The sequence below is a fragment of the Mesoplodon densirostris genome, chromosome 8 (genome assembly GCF_025265405.1).
Source record: "Mesoplodon densirostris isolate mMesDen1 chromosome 8, mMesDen1 primary haplotype, whole genome shotgun sequence".
NCBI classification, from domain to species: Eukaryota; Metazoa; Chordata; class Mammalia; order Artiodactyla; family Ziphiidae; genus Mesoplodon; species Mesoplodon densirostris.
The window spans coordinates 109345088-109366581 of record NC_082668.1 but is presented as its reverse complement, the minus strand read 5'-3'; the positions used below and the strand labels follow the sequence as shown (position 1 = coordinate 109366581).

General features: G+C 47.4%; 1 protein-coding gene across 5 annotated transcripts in view; it reads right to left on the bottom strand.

Annotated features, from left to right (window-relative positions):
• Window positions 1-21494, bottom strand: part of CLASP1 (cytoplasmic linker associated protein 1) — a 269568-nt gene that overhangs the window by 117140 nt on the left and 130934 nt on the right. The gene's annotated exons all lie outside the window — the stretch shown is intronic.

The following is a 21494-nucleotide window of genomic DNA, read 5'->3' as shown; positions in this document are numbered from 1 at the left end:
TTTTCCTGGAAATTCAAAGAAGGGCCTATCTTGCCACACGCTTGCCAATGCTGAATATAAAAAAAAAAAAGCAAGCCTCTTCTTTACTGTTGCATTCCTTATAGTGAAGTTGAGCATTTTTTCATAAGTTCATTAACTTCTAAATTTTCTAAACAGCAGGAAATCCAACCAATATTCCTCAAGTTGCATTTAAAATTAAAAAAAAGAAAACCATCTTTGGGCTTATAAAAATGAACATACTTATGTACAGCATTTTGATAGCACAAAAATTAAAGCTCTCACGATGCACTATACAGAGCACGTGTGGGTCATTCAGGGGGCTAAACAAAGAACTTAGGAGTCATTAAAAACAAAAAAAGAAAACTGACGTCCGTAGCCGGCAATATTCATGATTTCTGAAAAAGGGCGTTAGATTTTTACCAGAAAGTCTGAAGTAAATAATTGCTGACCAAAAAACAGATACAAATAACCTGTTTTTCTTGCTCTAGCTGCTTCTCAGCTGAACTATCAACAGCCAAGTCTTGTGTCTACTCAGGACCCTAAGGTTCCTTACACCTCACCAACAGTCCCCTTCAAATCACAGGGCTTCTTTTATTCAACAGTCAGGGAGGAACCACATCCTCACAAATGCTGATCCCTGTGCAAACAGCTTCCCTCAACACGCCTTTACATTCCCCATCGCCTGGGCAAGCTGTGCTGTAATCCACACAGCAAGCTCTTGCTGATTCAGGCGTTCAGTGGTCTATGAGCACAGACTTCCCACGTGGATTCAGAAGTGATTCTTACACTGCAGAGCACACTGACAAGGCCCCTGCAAGAGTAAAACTTGGTCTGAAGTACAGGACGAGGTCACCCACTGAGCACTGACAGGAGCCCCAAGAGCACGTGGACCGCTGTCGTGACGCGGCCACGCTGCAGGACTGTGTCATTACTCCGCTCAGAACAGTGACAGCCCCGGGCTGTGGGGAAGGTAAATAGCGAGTGGGGGACACGACCACGACTAAGCTTCACTCAAAAACGCATGTACATTGTGTTCAGCTTTGTTTTTCTAACACCGGCAGGCATGCCATGTAGAAATGCGTTCACTTATTGAGAATTATTTTCAGTGGGCCGATTTCACTGGAATTCCTGGGATTTCCACTTGCAGCAATGATGCATTAGCAAGGACCTAACCTCTTAAGAGAAGCCAGACAGAATATGTAAAACAACTACTTCCAGACAGGACAACAGGCAGTGCAGAGCTGAGATGCCTCAGAGAAGGGAAACAAACAAGGTGAGCTCTACAATCACCCCAAGTTCCTGCCTGGAGACAATTCCCAGGCCACCCAGGCCAGGGAGCCTTGACAGCCTTGCTAAGCGGAGAAAATGAAGACCAGACTCCAGGGGGGCCAGGTAGCTGGGAGAGGCAGGGCCGAGTGCTGGAGAAGAGAGAGCCACACAGAAAGAGAGCTCTAGGCATGCCTTAAGTTCTGGGCCCCACCGTGTGAGTGAGATGCCCTAAGGGAGGGCAAAAAACGGCCAGGAGACTGTAAACTGAACAACCCCCAAAGTCCACACAAAGCAGGAAGTTGCTCGAGCACCAGAGCTGGGGTGCCCTCGGTGACTCACTGGAGGCATTCGGTAGAGACCCCAGAGAGAGCAAGCCTAGTAGTGGGGCCAGGTCTCAAGGACAGTAGACAGGTCAGCAAGTAACTCAACTGCTTTGCCAAACAAAGCGTGACATTCTTTAAAGGACTAGAACAAAACGCAGATGCTTAACAACATAACAGTCACAGCACACAACATCTAATCAAAATTTCATAAACAGATGAGAAGCAGGGAAATGTGGCTCATAATCAGGAGAGAAAAACGTCAAGAGCTAGGGACCCACTGGGAAATGACGGAGATGATGGAACCTGCAGACAGGAACGTTACAACTGCCACACCTGTGTTCAAGGATTAAAGGGACTCACAGACATAATGAGAGAAAAGGAAGGCGTTTTAAAAGGACCAAATGGAACTTCTAGAAATTAAGAAAGCACAGTAGCTGAAATGAAAATATCGTTGAAATGGGATTCAAAGCAGATTAGACACTGCAAAAGAAGGGGAAAATGAGAGAATTTAAACACACAGCAATAAAATTTAACCCAAATTAAGCATAGAGACAAAAAAAAAAGGCTGAAAAAGAAAAGAAACAAGAGGAACAGTCTCAGAGATCTGTAGGATGATATCCAGCAGTCCGAAGCACGTGAAATTGCACTGCCAGCAGAAGCCAGCGGGGGAAAGACACATTTTATACTGAGGAACAAAATGACAACAGCTTTCATCAGAAACCACGTGTGGGGCTTCCCTGGTGGCGCAGTGGTTGCGAGTCCGCCTGCCGATGCAGGGGACACGGGTTCGTGCCCCGGTCCGGGAAGATCCCACATGCCACGGAGCGGCTGGGCCCGTGAGCCATGGCCGCTGAGCCTGTGCGTCTGGAGCCTGTGCTCCGCAACGGGAGAGGCCACAGCAGTGAGAGGTCTGCGTACCGCAAAAAAAAAAAAAAAGAAACCATGTGTGCCAGAAGACAACAGAATGACATCTTGAAAATGGTGAAAGGAAAGTATTAACCTAGAATTCTACATCCAGCAGGAATATCTTCTAAGAACAGAGGCTGAATTAAAACTCATTCAGACAAACAAAAACAGAATTTACCACCAGCAGACCAGCACTCCAGGGAATGCTGAAGATCTTCAGGCAAAAGGAAAATGATAACAAATGGAAACTTGGAATTACATTAAGAAATGAAGATCACTGGTGATAGTAAATATGTGGATAAATATAAGACTTTCTTCTTGTATTTTAACTACTGTAAAAGAGAACTGACTATTTAAGGCAGAAATAAAATACTCAGCATTTGGTCTCCATTCTTTTTATATTCTCATGTTACAGGAGGATAACCTCACGGCCAGAGAAAGCATCTATGTCGGCATGTGGAGATCCAGGCGGTTAGGATATACGTTGCCGTAAGGGATGCCACACAGAAAACTGGGTAAGTATGAGGAGCATGGAAGCGGTTCAGACTCGTCCTCAAAGAGTTTGTAGTTGTAAAAGTTAATCACAGCTTGTCCGCGTTCACTGCAGATGTCGCATTACGTCCGCGCACGACGCAGCTGCTTCACCACCAGTGTCCGCGTGGAAACGGCCCCCAGGGAAGGGAAGGGGGAAAGGCAGCCAGCGGGAGGTTTTTTAAAACTGAGCTCCGACGGTCCCGACTCAGCCTCTTTACTTCCCCTTTGGAAACAAATCTAACGGGCTTACTTACTGAATTTTCTAAACAGATGAGAAGCAACTAAATACAGAAATAGCGAGAAAGGGGGGTGGAACACAGGAGTTAAGCACAGTGATGTGAATGAAAAGTGACAGTTGAAAGCCCGACAGCTAGACAGAAACTATAAAAAGCAAACATGCACATAGAAAACACCCCGAATTCACAAGGCTTAGAACCCAGTGCAGGGGTCAAAGCACGTTGTCCCAACCTAAAAGCGCAGTACTGCGTGCCCGTCACCACGACGCTGCACCAGCAAGATTACATGATTGTTCATGGGATCCATGTGCTAACAGAGAAAGTAATTCACGTTTTCTATCTGAGTTAGAAATTCAGGGGAACAGGAACAAGGGTGTAGTCACTTACCAGGTTAAATGTGCCCAGAGAGGTGTTTGGAGGATAAAAGTCAACTGAGCCTATTATTTGAAAACTAACACACCGTCTAAAAATAAGTTTGCCCTCTGGTTCCCAGCCTTTGGGACACCCAGAAATTAAAATCAAATTCAAAAGGGGTTAGGCCCTCAGAAAGGTACCCAGTTTCAGTTGACTGGGGTTAAATTTCTCTTACGTAGAAGGTGCCGTTCCTGACCTGGACAAATGAGCTCTGTCTGCCACCACACTCGGTCACAGAGGAGACACACTCGGGATCCAGTCCAGGGTGAGGGGTCTCGTGGTCTCTGGGTCTAATATGTTTCAGTATCTTTCAACTAAATCAATCCATACTGAACTCTACGAGTCCCTTACATTCACATTTTCTTCAGGCTTTTCAGCTAAGCAGACATCTGTTAGAATATAGCCTCTTTTTCTAGAGCTTTAACTAAGGCAAACACATGTGTGAGAATGAGTATTTTTAGCTATGCAAGCTTTTGCTATTACATCAACTTAAAACTTTTCACACATTAAGACAACATCTGTTACACAGAAAACGTTCTTAGACAAGGATCGGTTCTCCCTGAGCCCAAAGAAATAATTAATTCTATCTCCTGGCACCACTGCGAAGACTGTCATTCTGAGGGTCACTTCTCTCGCGTGACAGCCTGGGGTAGAAACCTGGCATAAGCTCACTGGCGCCTTTGGTTCCTTTAATCTCTTAAAAATCACCCCAGTTCCATTCCTCCTTTTACAGCATTGGGACAAGACATTTAAAAATAACGCGTGAAACTTCTACAGTGTGACTCTAATTTTCATCCAACTCTCAATCACCCCACTCCTGGTAACCCAATTAGCAGGCAGGCATCGTGAAGTGAAAAACAGCAGTAAAACAGCGTGCCCCAAAGAACTGTTGATACAATAGAGATGTTAAAACACAGAAGAGAACCTTTTGAAAAAATTAAAAGTCCAGAGAGCGCACACAGTCATTCGTGGACTTAGCAGCAAACCAGCCTAGTTCTCAAGGCTGAGTAAGTCTGTGAACTTGTGCTGAAGTCCTGAACTGTGGTCCAGATGCTGGACAGAGGCTGGAGAGCGGCCAGGGCCGGCACAGGCGGGGCAGAAGCAGTCCCTCCATCAGCCTGAACTGACCCACATTCTGAACCCCCTAAGGAAGGGCCGGCGGAGCCCCGGCGGCCTCAGGACTGAGCTGTAACCAGGCTGGATCGGGGATGATACAAAGCAACAAGCCACACACAGACTCTAGGTCAAAAGTCATCACACAGACCATCGCACAGCACTGTGACTAGAGGTTCAGGTCCAGGAGTGGCAGAAAAACGTATCAGTCTAAAGACTGACTTCAAGTTTGGTGTTTAGAACTTGGAATTACAAGTTTTGAGTCATATTGTCCATTTAGAAAATGTATTCACTCATCTATGAGGACGAACAAAATGTCACAGACACTAAGAGGAGGTGTCTGTCCCGTTGTCCATCTGCCAGGGAGGCCAAAACCTAAACCGCCAAGCTTTTCCTCTTTTTTCCCCTGAGGCAGGCTGTGACCCACGCAGGTCCAACGGGGAGAAAGTTCCTCGTTCGTTCTCTTTATAAAGACAACTAACTCCCTGTGTCAGGGTCACTTTGTGGAAGCTGATACCCCAACAGGCTTTCAGCTTCACCCACTCCCTGTTACTGAAATTCTCCTCCAAGGGAATGAGAAATGTGGCAGCCTAGTAACTGGAGCATAATTAGCACTCCCAAGAGAAGGCTGCACGGAGACACGGTAATAAGCCCAAAGGCAGGCTGCTTTCCGTAAATATCCCTGAATATCTTGTCTTGATCTGTCACAGCTCTAAGCCATGGCTGACGGCCCCATACACCAAACACACTCCTGTGTCATCCTGAACATGCCATCCTCTGCGAGTCTCCCCGGCTCTGTTCTGCTCTGGGCTGCACAGCCATACGTCTGCCTTTTACTCCGACTCCCCCTGTGATGAGCTGTGTGCAGATCTGTTCTGTCTCTCTGTCCCTGGAGGAGACACATTCTTCTGGAATCCCTAACACCCACAACAGAGCCTGGGCCAACACACAGTAGGGCAATCAGATATTTAACTCTGGCAGTCCGCAGGAAAGAAGTCAAAACTTGTGAATGGATGCAAACCATTCTTCATGTATCTTTTTCAGAAGCTTTTACTACTTTTAAAAATGTATAAGGCTTCATTAGATAATATAGTCAAACAAAGTTTGAAAATATCTGAGGGAAAATGAAGAAAGTAAGGTAAAATACAACCCTAAATGTTTTTTTAACCTTCCTGATGTCCTACCAGTCAGAAATCTTTATTCCTTTTTTCTGATAAAACATATACCTATTTAAAAATTAAAAGTCAAAGTCCTCTTATATCAATCATAACCCCCCAAAATTAAACTGTTCACAACGATATATATGCATTTCCAGACTTCAATGCATGCATAAACCTACCATTATACACACATATGCAACAAAAACTGTTTTGCCCACTACCAATATTTAGTAGGTATTTTTTCTGTATCGGTCTAATCCATTTTGAAGACTACTATTACACAGCTCACATATATAACATTTGATCAATTGCTTATAGATAGCTTGATTATTTCAAATCTTTCACCCTCATAACACCACCGCAGTCATGTGTTTAACAGCAACAGTGAATGCACACCTAGGTCTGCAAATAATTGCATGCCAGGCCGTGTCTGGGGCTTTGCCTATTCTCATCAAATGCTCCTGACCACCCTAAGAGGGAAGCACTATCATGACTCCACGTTAAGGGTGGAAAATCTTAATGCAGCCAGATACAAGTGCCTAGAGTCACACAGTTAATAACTAAGAGGGGGTGAAGCCAGGGTTCAAGTCTATGTGTGTCTGACTCAAGATCCTAGGATCTGAGTTGTGATAACAAACAACCACCACACAAAAAGAGCAATTCATGTAAACTGGCCACCGTGTGCTGAGCGCTGTGCTCAGTACTTTCTGTGCATTATTTTATTTAATTCTTACAACACGCCTTTGCTTACTTAAGATAATTTCTTAAACACGGAATCATCAGTAACTCTTATGGCTACAGACATAGAAATCCTCAACAAAGTATCAGCAAACCAAAGCTAGCAACATAAAAAAAACTATCACCATGGCCAAGCAGGATTTTTCCCAAGAATGGAATGTTGGTTTAATATATAAAACTTAATTTAATATATCATATTAATAAACTAGAAGACAAAAATACATGCTCAGTAGATGCAATAAAAGTATTTGACAATACTGGGGGGGAAAGAAGCCTTTCATGCTAAAAACACCACAAACAGGGACTAGAAGGGAACTCCCTCAACCTGATGAAGACTAGCTACAAAATACAAAAAGCACACTGTTAACATCTTATTTAACGGTGACAGACTAGATGTTTTCCCCCTAAGATGAGGAACAAGACAAGAAGCCTGCTCTCCCCACTTCTATTCAACCCTGTACTAGAGGTTCTAGCCAGGATGATTAGCAAATAGGAAGAACTAAAATTATCTCTATTCACAGATGACACAACCTTGTATATAGAAAGTTCTAAGGAATTCACTAAAAAAAACTATTAGCACTAATAAATGAGTTCAGAGAGGTTGCAGAATATTAAACCAAAATAGAAAAATCCGTTGTATTTTTATACATCAGCAATGAACAATCAAAAATGAAATTAAGAAAGCAATTAACAATAACATCAAGGAAAAAAAATACTTAGGAGTAACTTTAACAAAAGTTACGTTACAGCACGTTTGCTGAAAACTGTGTAACATTACTGAGAGAAATTAAAGACGTAATAAATGGAAAGACAGCTCATGTTCATGGATCAGAAGACTTATGAAAAGTTACTTTGCTCATTATCCAAACTGTATTTCTCGCCCATTTGTCCTCACCAGCTTTGACTTTTAACCAAAGTTGGACGGTGCCTAGAGAGGCATGAAGGTGCACCCCACACTGTCTGCAGCTGGTGGCTGGGTAAAAGGCTCTTTCTCTACAAAGTTCCTATACTCCTCTCTGTCAAAATATGGGGAGTGGGGTAAGTGTACACCCCCCAAATCCAGTCAGTATGGACCAGCAGTGAAACCAAGAAGGACCCTGAGGGGCTTCTGGGCATGAAAGCCTTTTTGTTGCCCGTTTCTTGTAGGCAAAACTCCAGCCTCCATGATCTTCCCTGAGTTCCAAAGGGCGGATTTGAACGGCAACCCCACCCTTGAACTATTGCTATGCAACTCTTCATCAAATCCTCCCAGCTTGGGACACACGGTTTTGAGGGCAGGAGCCCACGGTGTCCCCCTCTGCCTGGCAAAGCAATAAAGCTATTCATTTCTGCTTCACCCAGAACTCTGTCTCTGGGATTGGATTCGGCTCCGGCGCGCAGAGGCTGAGCTTTCGGCATCAGCGCTAACTCGGACCAGTCCTGCTTAACAGGGCTCGGTGACGAACACCCTTCCATATCCACATTCTGAAACAAAACTTCCTCTGCCCTGCGTACAAAATTAAGAAATGCTTTTTAAGCATTTCAGAGCACAAGGAGTAGAAAAACTTTAACCTGGCGGGAAACACTGGCACATTGCGCAGAACAAAACCGGACACGGCGCGACGGGAGCGATGAGGGTGCTGAGAGCGTGTTCCGGCTGCAGTCACCCACTGTCCATCCCGGAAACGCAGAGCTGAAGCACAGGCAAGCTCAACGCCGAGGATGAGTTTCCACCCCCTCGGCCGTGCGCATGTCCACCCGACGCCCGCAGAGCAGGTGAGCCAGCAGGGAGGGTGGGGGCCGAGATGGGAGGACAAGGAGGAAGTTCAGTGCGGGCTTACTCATCCCCTAAGAAGGGAGCGAAAGGGGAAGCAACTGGGGCAGACACGATCAGAAGCTGGAGAGGGAAAGAGGGGAGAGGACCCAGAGCAAAGCTGCGCCGACACCGGCACCGCCAGGGACGACTGATGAGCCCTCCCCGCGCAGGTCAGGGCGCGCTTCTTTGGCGTCGGATGGAGAACGTGCCGGCCGCTGCTCTACAGCGAGCCGCTCAGGAGAGACGCGGCAGAGCCCGCGGCCGGCCTCGTGGGGGAGGAACGCACGGCGGGCGCTGGGCGGAGAGCCTGTCCCCACACAGGGCCACGGGCCACCGGCCACAGGCCCGCACCTCCATCAAGACCAACCTCGAGGCTGAAAAAGGGGTTTAAAAACGGAGTCCGCCTTCTGCCTACGCAATGTGTGTCTCTCTAAATAAACCTGCTTCCACTTTATTTAATCAATTAAAGTAAAATAAAAAGAGGTTTAATAGAATGGACATTGGCTCCTGTTTCCCTGTCTGTGAAGAAAGGGTGATACTGCCCACCAACAGGGATCATCCGCAGGCTGCCCTCCTCCACCGCCAGCTCCGACAGACCTGGGGGACGCCCCCCTGTGACCACAGCCCTGACTCGGGGCTGGGTGGGACCCAGAGGCTCGGCCCACCTGCCACCTAAGTCCCGGCAGAGCCTGTCTTTCTGCAGGATTGGGGCCAGGTGGAGGGCAGCCGAGCACTGCTGCAGCCCGAAGAAGGGAGGCCCCAGCCTAAGAGGGAAGCGGGAAGCGAGCAGAAGACGGCAACGCAGAGGTCGGGGTAGCGCGGAGGCCAACGCCGCGTCTGTGTGCCTGGGGACCAAACGAGACCCCTCGGTCACCCGAGCCAATTAATCCCCCTTTCTACTCATATACCTGGAGTGGAGGTGTACCACGTATAATCAAGGGGCTCTCTGTACCACTTGAAGGGGGTGTCACACAGAATAGACAGAATATACGCAAAGGTAGGAAAACTCCAACTGCTCAACAAACAGCAGCTGTTACGCTGTGTCACTGTGTGATGCCCTGAGTACAAAAAAGCAACCTTTCAAAAATATGTGGATGGAGCTGAAGAATTAGGTATAGAATTCTTTTTTCTTTAATTGAAGAACAGTTGATCTACAATGTTGAGTTAATTTCTCTTGTACAGCAAAGTGATTCAGTTATACATATATATACATTCTTTTTTAAAATATTCTACCCCATTGTGGTTTTATCACAGGATACTGAATACAGTTCCAGTAGGACCTTGTTGGTTTTTTGTTTGTCTTTTTATAAATTTATTTATTTATTTATTTATTTTTGGCTGCGTTGGGTCTTGGTTGTGGTGCAGGGGCTTCTCATTGTGGTGGCTTCTCTTGTTACAGAGCACAGGCTCTAGGCACAGGGGCTTCAGTAGTTGTCACACATGGGCTCAGTAGTCGTGGCTCATGGGCTCTAAAGTGCAGCCTCAGTAGTTGTGGCACGTGGGCTGAGTAGTTGTGGCTCATGGGCTCTAGAGCGCAGGCTCAGTAGTCGTGGTGCACGGGCTTAGTTGCTCCGCGGCATGTGAGATCTTCCCGGACCGGGGCTCGAATCCATGTCCCCTGCATTGCCAGGAGGATTCTTAACCACTGCACCACCAGGGAAGTCCAGACCTTGTTGTTTATCCACTCTATATATAACAGTTTGCGTCTGCTAATCCCAAACTCCCAACCCATCCCTCCCCCACCTCCTTCTCCCTTGGCAACCACCAGTCTGTTCTCTATGTCTGGGAGTCTCTTCCTGTTCCGTAGAAAAGTTCATTTGTGTCATATTTTAGAGGAACAGAATTCTTTTAATGCTCTTATAAAAGGCATAGAACTAATTCAGGTTATACAGTAAAAGAAATGTAGGGACATTTTTGAGAAACAGAAGAATGCCTCAAACTCCCTTCTGTAGAGCTGGTTCCAAAATGGAAGGAAGGATCCACGTGCCCCCTTGTCCAGAAGCCTTGGGACAGTCTCAACGACAATTTTCTCAGGGTCACAGGAAAGAAATGTGTCATTTATAAGGTAAAGGAAGAAAACTAAATTAGCAATCTGCTTCCACCAAGTGGCACCAACTTTTCAATTCTCTCTAAACCCTCCACAGCCTGCCTGTGAGTTGGAAGTTCAAGTCCAAGGCACAGGGTCACCTGAGAGGTGATGTGGTCTCAGAATACTCACTTTGCTGCTTCTGTAACAAAACTGGATGGATGCCCAGAGGCAGTGGACCCCTCCCCTTGGGGGGCGGGAGCAGGGTTTACTGGAGAGGACACCCCCTCAGAATACTCAGAGCACACCACGTGCTGCTTCCTTCCTTCGTCTCTTCTGCATTCATTTACCAAGGACACCTCTGTGCCCGGTACTCTGCTGGGAGGTGGGATGCAGACAGGATGGAGTGGCTCTCATCCTGGAGTTCACGGTCCAGAGTGGGAAACAGACACACACAACCCGCAGCAGTTATGACTCAGTGTGACGCTTTGCTAAAGGCACGCACATGATATGCCAAGTGGGCACAGAAGAGGGGCCCATAGAACAGGGCCGAATCAGCCAGAAAGGGTTCCCTGTGGACCACCACCCCCGCCGCGACCCTCTGACGTGACTCACTCCATCACTTGTGTCCGATACCGGAGGACTTCACGTGAACTGGGACCGTGAAATGCTTTAAATGGGTGCACAGCCTACACACTGCAGGAACACGGTAGACCATCACGCTGAGCGAACACACGGTGAAACAGCACCCATTCCCAAGACGCCTCCCGGACAGACGGAGGAGGGGCAAGGGACAGGGAACAAACTAGCCAGCGGCCCTCTGCACACAGACGGGTCCAGGAGCCCCAGCGTTCTGGGACTATCCCCATCTTGGGCGCCAGGGAGCAGAGAACACAGTCGCCAAGTCGTGCCCAGCGGTTTGAGTTACTGAAGTTGGCGTCTCCTGACCAGTGTGAAGGCCCAACTAAAACGAACCCTGTTAGTACGATGCCTTCCCCAAAGAAAAGAACCCACAGCGACACAGCAATCATCAGGTACAGAAGATCAACCCTGAAGAAGAGTATCTCCCAACACACCTCAGGAAGACTATAAACTCATCCTTGGAACCGACCGAAAGGGAGCGACGCAAAGAGATGGCTACTTTATTATCCTGAGTATCTCAGGGGGCGAAGGAGGGAAGACGGGGATGGACCAGCCTTCCTGCCGGAAGAGCTGGCCACGGAGCTCGGGGAAGACTTGAACTGTCCCCGTATTAACATGGTCTGGTGAGCAACCACGAGCTCCCGGCAGCCAGACGGAAAACGTGGCTTTCCATTCTGCCAAGAACCGTCGTTCCCAGACATAGGTGTGTTACTGCCTTAAGATGTGGACAGATCCAGCGCGAGAGAAACGCAGGAGGAGCCTTCCCCAGGGGTGCCTCTCCCTCTCACGCTCCTGCTGCCCGCGAGGGTCACAGAGCGGGGACCTGGGACCGTCCTCCACGAGCCACCCAACCCCAGGTCACTCGGCCAGAGGAGGAGAGGGCACAGGAGGCTTAAATCAGCAGTCGTTGGTGTGATTCTCTCTCTTGCAGATGCCACAGGTGCTCTGGGGCAGAAGACAGTTCCTCACACAGGCTGGAATCCCTCCTGCTTCAGCCCTGCACAGAGCCCCGTAGAAAGTTTAACTCATTTCACTACTGACTCTTGTATTTTCCGGCCATGACTGTTTAGCTACCTTCAGGCTTCTCTCCTAGGGAGCAAGATTATCAAAGGGATTACCAAGGGATTACACTAAATCCCATGAAACACAGATCAGTCAAGCTCAGGACAGCTCAAAAAGAGATTCTAAGAAAGAATTAACCCTTGTAATGAACAAAAATTCACAGTCTTGTGAATTTTAAGAATCTGCCGATACTTCCAAGTAAACATCCCTGAGTCACTGCAGCAAGAGTTTGGGTCTGTTTCATCTTCTCCAACGATTACTGGGCCATGTTTCTCTAGTGCAATTTTCATTCAAATGTGAACAATCCAGTCTTACCATCTGAAAAGTTAAACGTCACATTACAGTTGATGGTTTTCTATGGTGTTAATAAGAATAGGGTCTTTGGATAACTGTAACACACACAGGCTAAAAACCAATTTACTACCCCTAAGGCCTTAGTATCTTTTACTGAACTAACTCTCTTAGCTACTTGGAGTTCACAATGCCATGATTATTTACATAATTACAAAGCAAACAGTTATAAACCAAGAATAACTTGTTTGAAAATTTCAAAGTAGTTCGCTTTCTAAAATTCTTTTAATCTCATCTGGGCCCATTAACTGCTAAATGGCACTCAGATTTGTTGCTGTTATTTGTCTAGAGAATCATCCAGACTGAGTCACTGCCAGCTAAGGGCTTCTAAGACAGACATTCTGATGCCTGGCCAGGTGTAGAGGCCACCCAGCTGCAGGCTAAAAACAGGAAGCAAGCAAAGGAAAGCTCAGGGCAATATCAACACCCCGGGAGGCTGTGAGCCTGTGTATTTTAAGGGGAGAAAGTACAAGTAAGTACAGTTACACTACATAAGGTGCAGGATATCCTCAGAGAGGCTTCTGGTAAATTGTAAGCCTACTGCTGAAATCACTTGTCTGATAACTGTCCTTCACGCTGATCACGTGCTTATTTTCTGGCCCTAAGAATAGGGCACGTGAGCGCACAGACCACGTGGCCGCGACCGGGGCCAGCTCACTGTTACCCTGAGCCCCGCAGCCCTCCCCAGCTCCCAAGCCAATTCCCACGTAACAGCGTCCCAGTTACGCCAAAGGAGACCGCCATGTGAGGGTGCTTATGAGCGCGGACACCCTCGCTCCCCTCTGGCCGCCGGTCAAAAGTCAGCCTCGCAGGCACCTCTGGGCACACGGGGGGACCCCATCACAGCCCCTCAGCCCGGCTCAAAAATGTGCTCTGACAGCAGACTGCCTTCCAGTAGCTAATGGGCTCCTCCCAGCAGTGGGAGGGGAGAAAGCAAAGAGACGAAAAAGGAACCTGGTGGGGAAGAGGGAAGAAAAACGGAGGAGAGGAAAGGAATGAGGAGAGAATGGCAGGAGAGAACAGACCCTCTTTCTGAAGTTCTAATGCACGACCAAAGCGTTGCTCTCCTTGGGACTGCGGGCTGGCGGCTGCCTGACTCTGACAACCACCTCCCTCCTTTGTCCCTCCGTCCTGTCCGGTGACCGCGGGAGGGTCTAGTCCCTTCCGGACACTCTGCCAGGCCCTGGGAAGACAGGAAGAACAAAAGCGCAGGCTCCCCTCCCGCCCCGCAGGTAACCTGCGCTATAAAGAGAGAGAACACATTCGCAAACCCAAGTATGACAGATAACCCGTGATGAGGGTGATGCAGCGGAAGACCAGAGCGTAGTGCAGCAGACGAGGGAAAAGGCAGAGGGGTGGTGACAGACATTTTGGACGGGGTGGCTTCCACCAAAGATCCAAAGCTCACCATCATCACAGGGGCAAGGACCACTCAGGCATCTCTGTCATGAGCAGAGAATTCAGGAGCAGGACGGGGAGAAACGGTAGCAGCAAAGTTCCAATGTACCGTGGACAGCGAAGCAAAAAAGGGTAGAGAGCGCGCTCTCGCAGGAAAGGGCCCTAGGGCGGGGCTGTCCTTCCTCTCTGGAAAGGGCATCACGAGGACTCACGACCCTGTGGCTCCAGCCTCGTGGCCACCAGCACGTGCAGGCAGCTGTTAGGACGGCCGTGACAGCCGCCCTAGCTGTGGGTGCCTGAACGCAGAGAGCCACACTCAAACCTGATTCTCGTTTCTGTCCAAAGAAACTCAAGTAAACTAGACACCAAAAATGAACTCTAAGGTAGAAAAGAGGGCTTTTCAATTGTTTTCTTTTCCAATTTCCAATTTTTATAAAAATCAAATGTACACACTTACTCAGCCCTGAACCTGGCTATAAGAAGAACCCACGAAGCCCATCCTAACTATTCTACTATTTTTCCTGCCTTGCTCAATCAGTTCTCCCAATTCCAAAGGTCAGTGATAGATCTGTTTTCAATGTCTGGGCATCCGTGCCTGAGGGGACGGGTGCACACAGGTGGTACAGTCACACGTGCAGTCAGGTGATGGGCTGAGCCTAGAAGCAGCCTCTGGGTGCGTGCCCACCAGGGAGGACGGGCCGAGGAAAGCATCCCAACCTCAGCGCTACACACTTTCGTGCTGGATAAAGATTCTGGCATTTCTAGCACGGGGGTAAACCAGTTAGTATGCAGTTCCACTGAGAAAAGATAACACTAACTGGAGTTCAGTCTTCCCCGTCACTGTAACCTCGGGAGGTGGCATGGCGTGCGTGTGGTGACAAGTACACAGGTTTCACAGAGCTCTTCTCCAGACTTTGACATCCCTGGCGCTGTTTTAGTTTAGACAAGTTACTGGACTCCTCTGAGCCTGTCCCTCATCTGCAGAATGAGCATCATTCACATACCCGTTATCTGTGTACTCAGAAGGACTTCAGGTGCCCACTCTGTGCCAGGCCCTTAACTGGATGCCAATAGTTCAGAGAACAAAGTGCTTCCCACTCTCAGAGCTGACGGCCAGCAGCACGGGGAGGCTTCAGAGAGGAAATTCCTAGAGGTTACAGAGGCCCAGGGAAGGGACCCCGAGGCCTCCACACCATGATGGTGGTCCCCGGAAGCTGAGCAGATGCTGAACTGGGTGACGGGGAGCGTGGACTCCAGTGGGGTCCATGTGTACCAAGTCCCTGGGCTGAAAAAACCCAGGCAGCGATCAGGACTGACCCCAGGGCAGTACAGGCACACAGACTGCTGAACAGGCTGGTAATTATTAATAATAATAAGCCCAATCATCTGCATGGTAATAAGTTAGAGTAGGGCACTTAAACTGGTACTTAAACTTCTCACAAAAGTACTCCAGGGCTTCCCTGGTGGCGCAGTGGTTAAGAGTCCACCTGCCAACGCAGGGGACACGGGTTCGAGACCTGGTCCGGGAAGATCCCACATGCCACGGAGCAACTAAGCCTGTGCGCCACAACTACGGAAGCCTGCGCGCCTAGAGCCTGTGCTCCCCAACAAGAGAAGCCACCGCAATGAGAAGCCCACGCACCGCAACAAAGAGCAGCCCCCGCTCGCCACAACTAGAGAAAGCCCGCACGCAGCAACGAAGACCCAACACAGCCAAAAATAAATAAATAAAATTTTTTTAAGTGCTCCAAAATTACACGAAGATATTTATTTTACGTGAACATATTTGGACTTACATTTTTACTATTTCACGGAAAGGGGGGAGTTTTAAGCAACTTTAACTGCTGTGGACAAAATCTGCATAGTGATGACTGAAAACTAATCTTCTAGGAATCAGCAACTAATCTTTCAACACCTTGGGTAACCTCTGAATGGCACAGTAACAAAAATCACAATGGATCCTTTCCCTGATTTAATCTTCTTTTCTCCTTTTGACCACAGGACTTATTTTACCTTTGAACTTGGCCAAAAGGGTACTGTGTTTAATTAATGTCAGAAACCAAATCCCACAAATATCAGATCTACACTTTGCATTCGTCTGGAAATGTCATTTTAATTATCACTGTACCAACCCTGACCCAATTCTTCCTGACAACCACTACACAGGAGCAAAAGCAAGTCAGCTGGAAAAATCCAGAGCCAACTTTGGGAGAGGGTCCCTACCAGAATGTCTTCTCATAGTAAAGCAACTGCACCAAGAGCTAGCTGCCTCTTGTGCAATAATCCTTCAAATCCTCCATCCCTGCTTTAATGACTTCATTCTCAAGAACCCAAGGGAGGCAAATAATCACACCTCTACGTAAGAAGAAAGAGAGAAATAAGATGACAATATAACTGACAATAAACAGCTACATTCTGATAAATCTTAGTCCTCTAATGCCAGCCCCATCTCTACTCCAAGACACAAACCCACGTGAATCAAAGCCACATACAAATAAGATTCTAAGTTCAAGTGTCCAGAACTACAATCATCTCCCCACACTCAAACCTGCTCACTCTCCAAGTGCCCCGCTTCAGCGGGTCCCAGCACCACTCAGCCGGCAGCCATCTCCCACCACGTCCCCCCCACCCCCCTCCTCTCATATCATCCTGAAGTGCAGCTGGTATGGCTCTCACCTCCAACCCCTCCCCTTGTTTATACACTTATTCGACCACTGATGTGCATCAGTACAGACTCATCAACACTTACACTCTGGGTCATAATCCGGTGCTATCTTATTGACCAAACTCTTCTCGCTCTAGTCTGTGAGAATCTTTCAGCTGCCCCCTGTGACAGCTGATATACCCCCGTCACAGTTTGATTTGGTTTGGTTTGGTTTGGTTGGGTTGGGTTGGGGCATGTCCCTACTGTCCGGCGCTGCAAGACGCCCAGGCTCACTGTTATACATTCCCTGCTCCAGGCCTCAAATCTGCCATCCCCACGGACCCTGGCGGTGGTAGAAACCAAGATCGGAGCACTAGTGGCAGCTTCTTTTCAAGAGGCCTTATTCTGCATCTGATTTTGTACCTTGTTTCTCTTAAGGGAGCTTCCATATCTAAACAAAAAGCTCAACCACATCATTTCCAAGCTAAATCCAACCTTCACCTCCCATTAGACTGTGTCTCCACATCACACAGGTGCTACGTGCATCATCTCATTCACTCTCACAGAAGCTTGCCAACCTGAACACGAGGAACCGGGGCTGACAGACCAGCCGCCCGCCCAGGCCACCCACTGTCCATGCAGACACAGATGCACACTCCGACGGAGGGGATCCGTAGTCCACACGCTTACGATCCAGTCAGCTAGACCCAAACACCACGTACAGCAACGATGACACTTTTTGGATGATTTAACCCGTCTGCACCAAACTGAGAACTTCAAGGAAAAACCTGTACATTTCTCATAGAGCTAAATTTCTTTCATTTAAAAGACCAGCATTTATTCTAAATTACGTCATTTCATTTTCTTTCTTTCTCTCTCTCTCTTTTTTTTTTTGTACTAGTGTTAATGTCCCTTGTTTCCTGAAATAAGAGATACGGTGGGGTTTTTTTGGTTGTTGCTATGTTATACTTGGTGAAATTAAAGTTGGTCACCCTGGGACTTCCCTGGTGGCGCAGGGGTTAAGAATCTGCCTGTCAATGTGGGGGACACAGGTTTGATCCCTGGTCCGGGAAGATCCCACGTGCCGCAGAGCAACTAAGCCCATGCACCACAACTACTGAGCCTGCGCTCTAGAGCCCGCGAGCCACAACTACGGAGCCTGCATGCCACTACTGAGCCTGCGCTCTAGAGCCCGTGAGCCACATCTACTGAGCCCGCGAGCCACAACTAATGAGCCTGCACTCTTAGAGCCCGCGAGCCACAACTACTGAGCCTGCGCTCTAGAGCCCGCGAGCCACAACTACTGAGCCCGCGAGCCACAACTACTGAGCCCGCGAGCCACAACTGCTGGAACCCACACACCTAGAGCCTGTGCTCCACAACAAGAGAAGCCACTGCAATGAGGAGCCCGCGCACCACAACAAAGAGTAGCCCCTGGGGCCTCCCTGGTGGCGCAGTGGTTGAGAGTCCGCCTGCCGATGCAGGGGATACGGGTTCGTGCCCCGATCTGGGAGGATCCCATATGCCGCGGAGCGGCTGGGCCCGTGAGCCATGGCCGCTGGGCCTGCGCATCCGGAGCCTGTGCTCCGCAACGGGAGAGGCCACAACAGTGAGAGGCCCGCATACTGCAAAAAGAAAAAAAAAAAAAAAAAGAGTAGCCCCTGCTCTCTGTAACTAGAGAAAGCCCACATGTAACAACAAAGACCCAACGCAGCCAATAATAAATAAATAAATATTTTAAAAAATAAAATAAGAAAGTTGGTCACCCTGTATCAGTCTCCCCGCCCAATTTTTAAAGGTTTAACTCTGAGGAGCAAATGGCCTACAGTAAAAAACCTCAGCTTCTCAGCACGGCCTACAAGGCCCCCGCCACCTCCCCTCCACTCTCCCCTCCAGGAACACCACACTGCTCTCAAAAACAAATTCGTCATGTTCCGTGAGGCGATTTCCAATCCCAGAACCGCCCCCCTCGGCCCCCACCCGCCCATCACTGGGCAAACAACTGATTGGGGATGTCACATCTTCCAAGTGTCCGGATCACTACGTGTCTAAACAGGCCAATGCCTGTTTTAATAATAATATCTCTTTGAATGCTTACAGTTTTTAACTATTCCCTAAGGCTTCTATACTGAAAATGGCACAATTTCAGAATCAAAGAAACAAAGCCAGGGTTTTATCACAACAGTGGGGGCGAAGCACTGATCTGGGTGACAGTTTGCTGGAAGAAGGGCGGGTCGAGGATGGCAAAGTCCGGGGCCACCAGCCCATTTAGAGAACTCAAACCTCCTGTCTCCCCACCTACTCCTCCTGAGGCTGCTGTGAGAATCAGAAAACAAAAACAAACAAGAGACATTCAGGAAAGTGCTTTGAAAATACTAAAATACACAGAACCATAGTAGAAAATGGCTGGCATTATATTGTACAGACTGTTATGGGTCCCTTATTAACCACGGTTGACAGAGGAAGATTCAAATATGCTCCTGCTACAAGAAACAGCATTTAAGCCTTGTTTCTCACTATACTTGCAGCTCCCTAGGGTAAAAAGTACCCTTTTAAATGCTTTTAAAGCCTGCATTTCGGGTAACAGTGACTAAGGAGACAGGTTATTGGAAAGGATTTATCAAGTGAGAGAACAGTCTTTATTTTAAAGTCAGAGCCACAAGGCTTTCTCCATGGTCTTTAACATAAAATGGTCAACCCCATAATTATGTCTCCCTGTTGTTTAAAAAAAAAAAACTATAAGATGACAATGTAAGACAAATGCTACTTATAAGTAACACACTTTCAAATCCTCAAATGAAGCGTTCTGAAAAGAGGTCACTTCAGAACATGAATTATTTAGCTCTCCTGCCCAGGTTTTGATTTCCTACAGCAACTTAAGCTGAATGCAGAATACTGTTAAAAGGGGTGAAATAAAAATGACCACTAGCAGTATATGCTTTCAATTCTCAATTTAAAAATATAATTAACAAACATAATCCAGTATCTTCCAGTATGTCCATTTCCGGCAAACTCAACCAAATTAAGAAGACAGATATACACACCTTAACAATCTACGGCAAAAAAACAGAGCCAATGAGCTGGACACATGCCAATTTCCCGGCAGGGAGACAAACGAACACTTGTTACTGTGCACAATTTATTCTGTGTAATACCTGTTTTCAGCTGAAGGGTTTGGAAATATCCTTCAAAGACAACAAGTTAAAAGCCTGCCAGGAAGCCCATCCCACAGGAAACCTAGACAGGGATACAGGTGGTTCACAGCACGTCCAAGGCACTCGTCTTCCAACACAAACCTCCGTCACGTGGAGCTCTTTCATATCCTTTCAGCACTGCCAAAACCTGGCAAAACCTTCGTGGAAAGACTAAAGGCTAATCAATAAGACCTCTGTCAACAATACTTCTTTCATAGTTTTTCAGTTCCATCTGCGCATTTTAAAAATGTAAATCTTTTAAAAGGAAAAAATTTTATACAATGATTCTCAAGACAGAAGCGGCACCCCTGCACTATTCTGCTTCATATGTGTTTTTAATCTGCCCACTGTTGGGAAAACCACAGAAATTTCCAACCAGTAGAGTCCTTTCAAGACAGCCGATACTTATTAACAAATGTCTTGTAATTGCAAAATAATTTAGTTTCATGAGCCATATACTGTGAATGCAAGAGAGCAGGAAAAAAAAAAGTTGAACGCACATAAAATAAACAGAGGCTGATGGAAACACAGCTCACCTCAGCTCACAGTGCCTGTGTGCTCTCTCCTGGTCCTTGAAGGTCAACACTAACGTTAATAGAGCTGCAGGTTTCACAGTTTTTCCCTGCCTAAATGCAAATGCTCGTAACAATTATTTTCCTAAGTTTCATCCATGATCTTCAGTTCTCAGAGCAATGATAAAATACCTTAAATACCTTATTTCCTAGTTAAGCAGCAATAATTACAAACACTTTCCAGAATATATTAGAATAGCCTACCTTTCCCAGTGGTCATGACCGTCAGTGACCACGGTACAAACAAAAACGCTGCTCTGAAAGCTACACCTGCTCACAGGCGCTGATGCCTCAGCAGACTCTCCACCCACAGGGCTTCTTCAGTGCCATCTGAGCACCAAGGACAGCAGCCGCCCTATTCCAAGATGAAAGCCTACACTCTGCAGAACAGTGATTGCTCGAGGGGCGGGGGCACCTTTCCCATCTGACGCAAGTCAGGGAGCCCTCTTTAACACTGGTATCGAAAAAAATGTTAACCAACTACCTGACTCCCCCCTCCCCCGCCCCCCCGGAAAAACAGAAAACGCTCTTCATATAAACTTTAAATGAGAAGAAAGTCACAAAGCTATGGCATTCCCACACAGATGATAAAGAAAGCTGTCAGCTGCAGCCTAAGCTACTTAAGCTGGCGCCAGAGACAGTCCCTTCCAGGCTATTTTAGGGGCGGTCTCCTTGGTGCAGCACAGTGCCCTTGCCAGTCTCGGAGCACACCATCCCCGCGGCCGTGACTACGGAAACACTCGCCTAAGATACTGAGCCAGAATCTCAAACCTCGTAACATGCATAGTCCAGTAAACAAGTGGGGGGAGGGCTGGGAACCCATTATCGGACCTGATCCACTTATTCACAACCACTGTTTTTAAAGACTGCACAATACGGTGGCTTAGCTTCTTAATAAAGAAAAGACAATCAATTTGCCTTTCAATGAATGCTTTGTCCCAGCTATGCTGGGCAACAGCTCAGATCTTACCTAACAATCCATCGTCAGTCTATTCGTTTTCAGACTTGTATTTCTCATTTCCAACAAACTTAGAGATGATATCTAACGTTCTTCAAATTATAAAATTTTTTAGGAAAACAGAGGGCAGGTTGCATTTTGCAGCAAAACAACACCCTA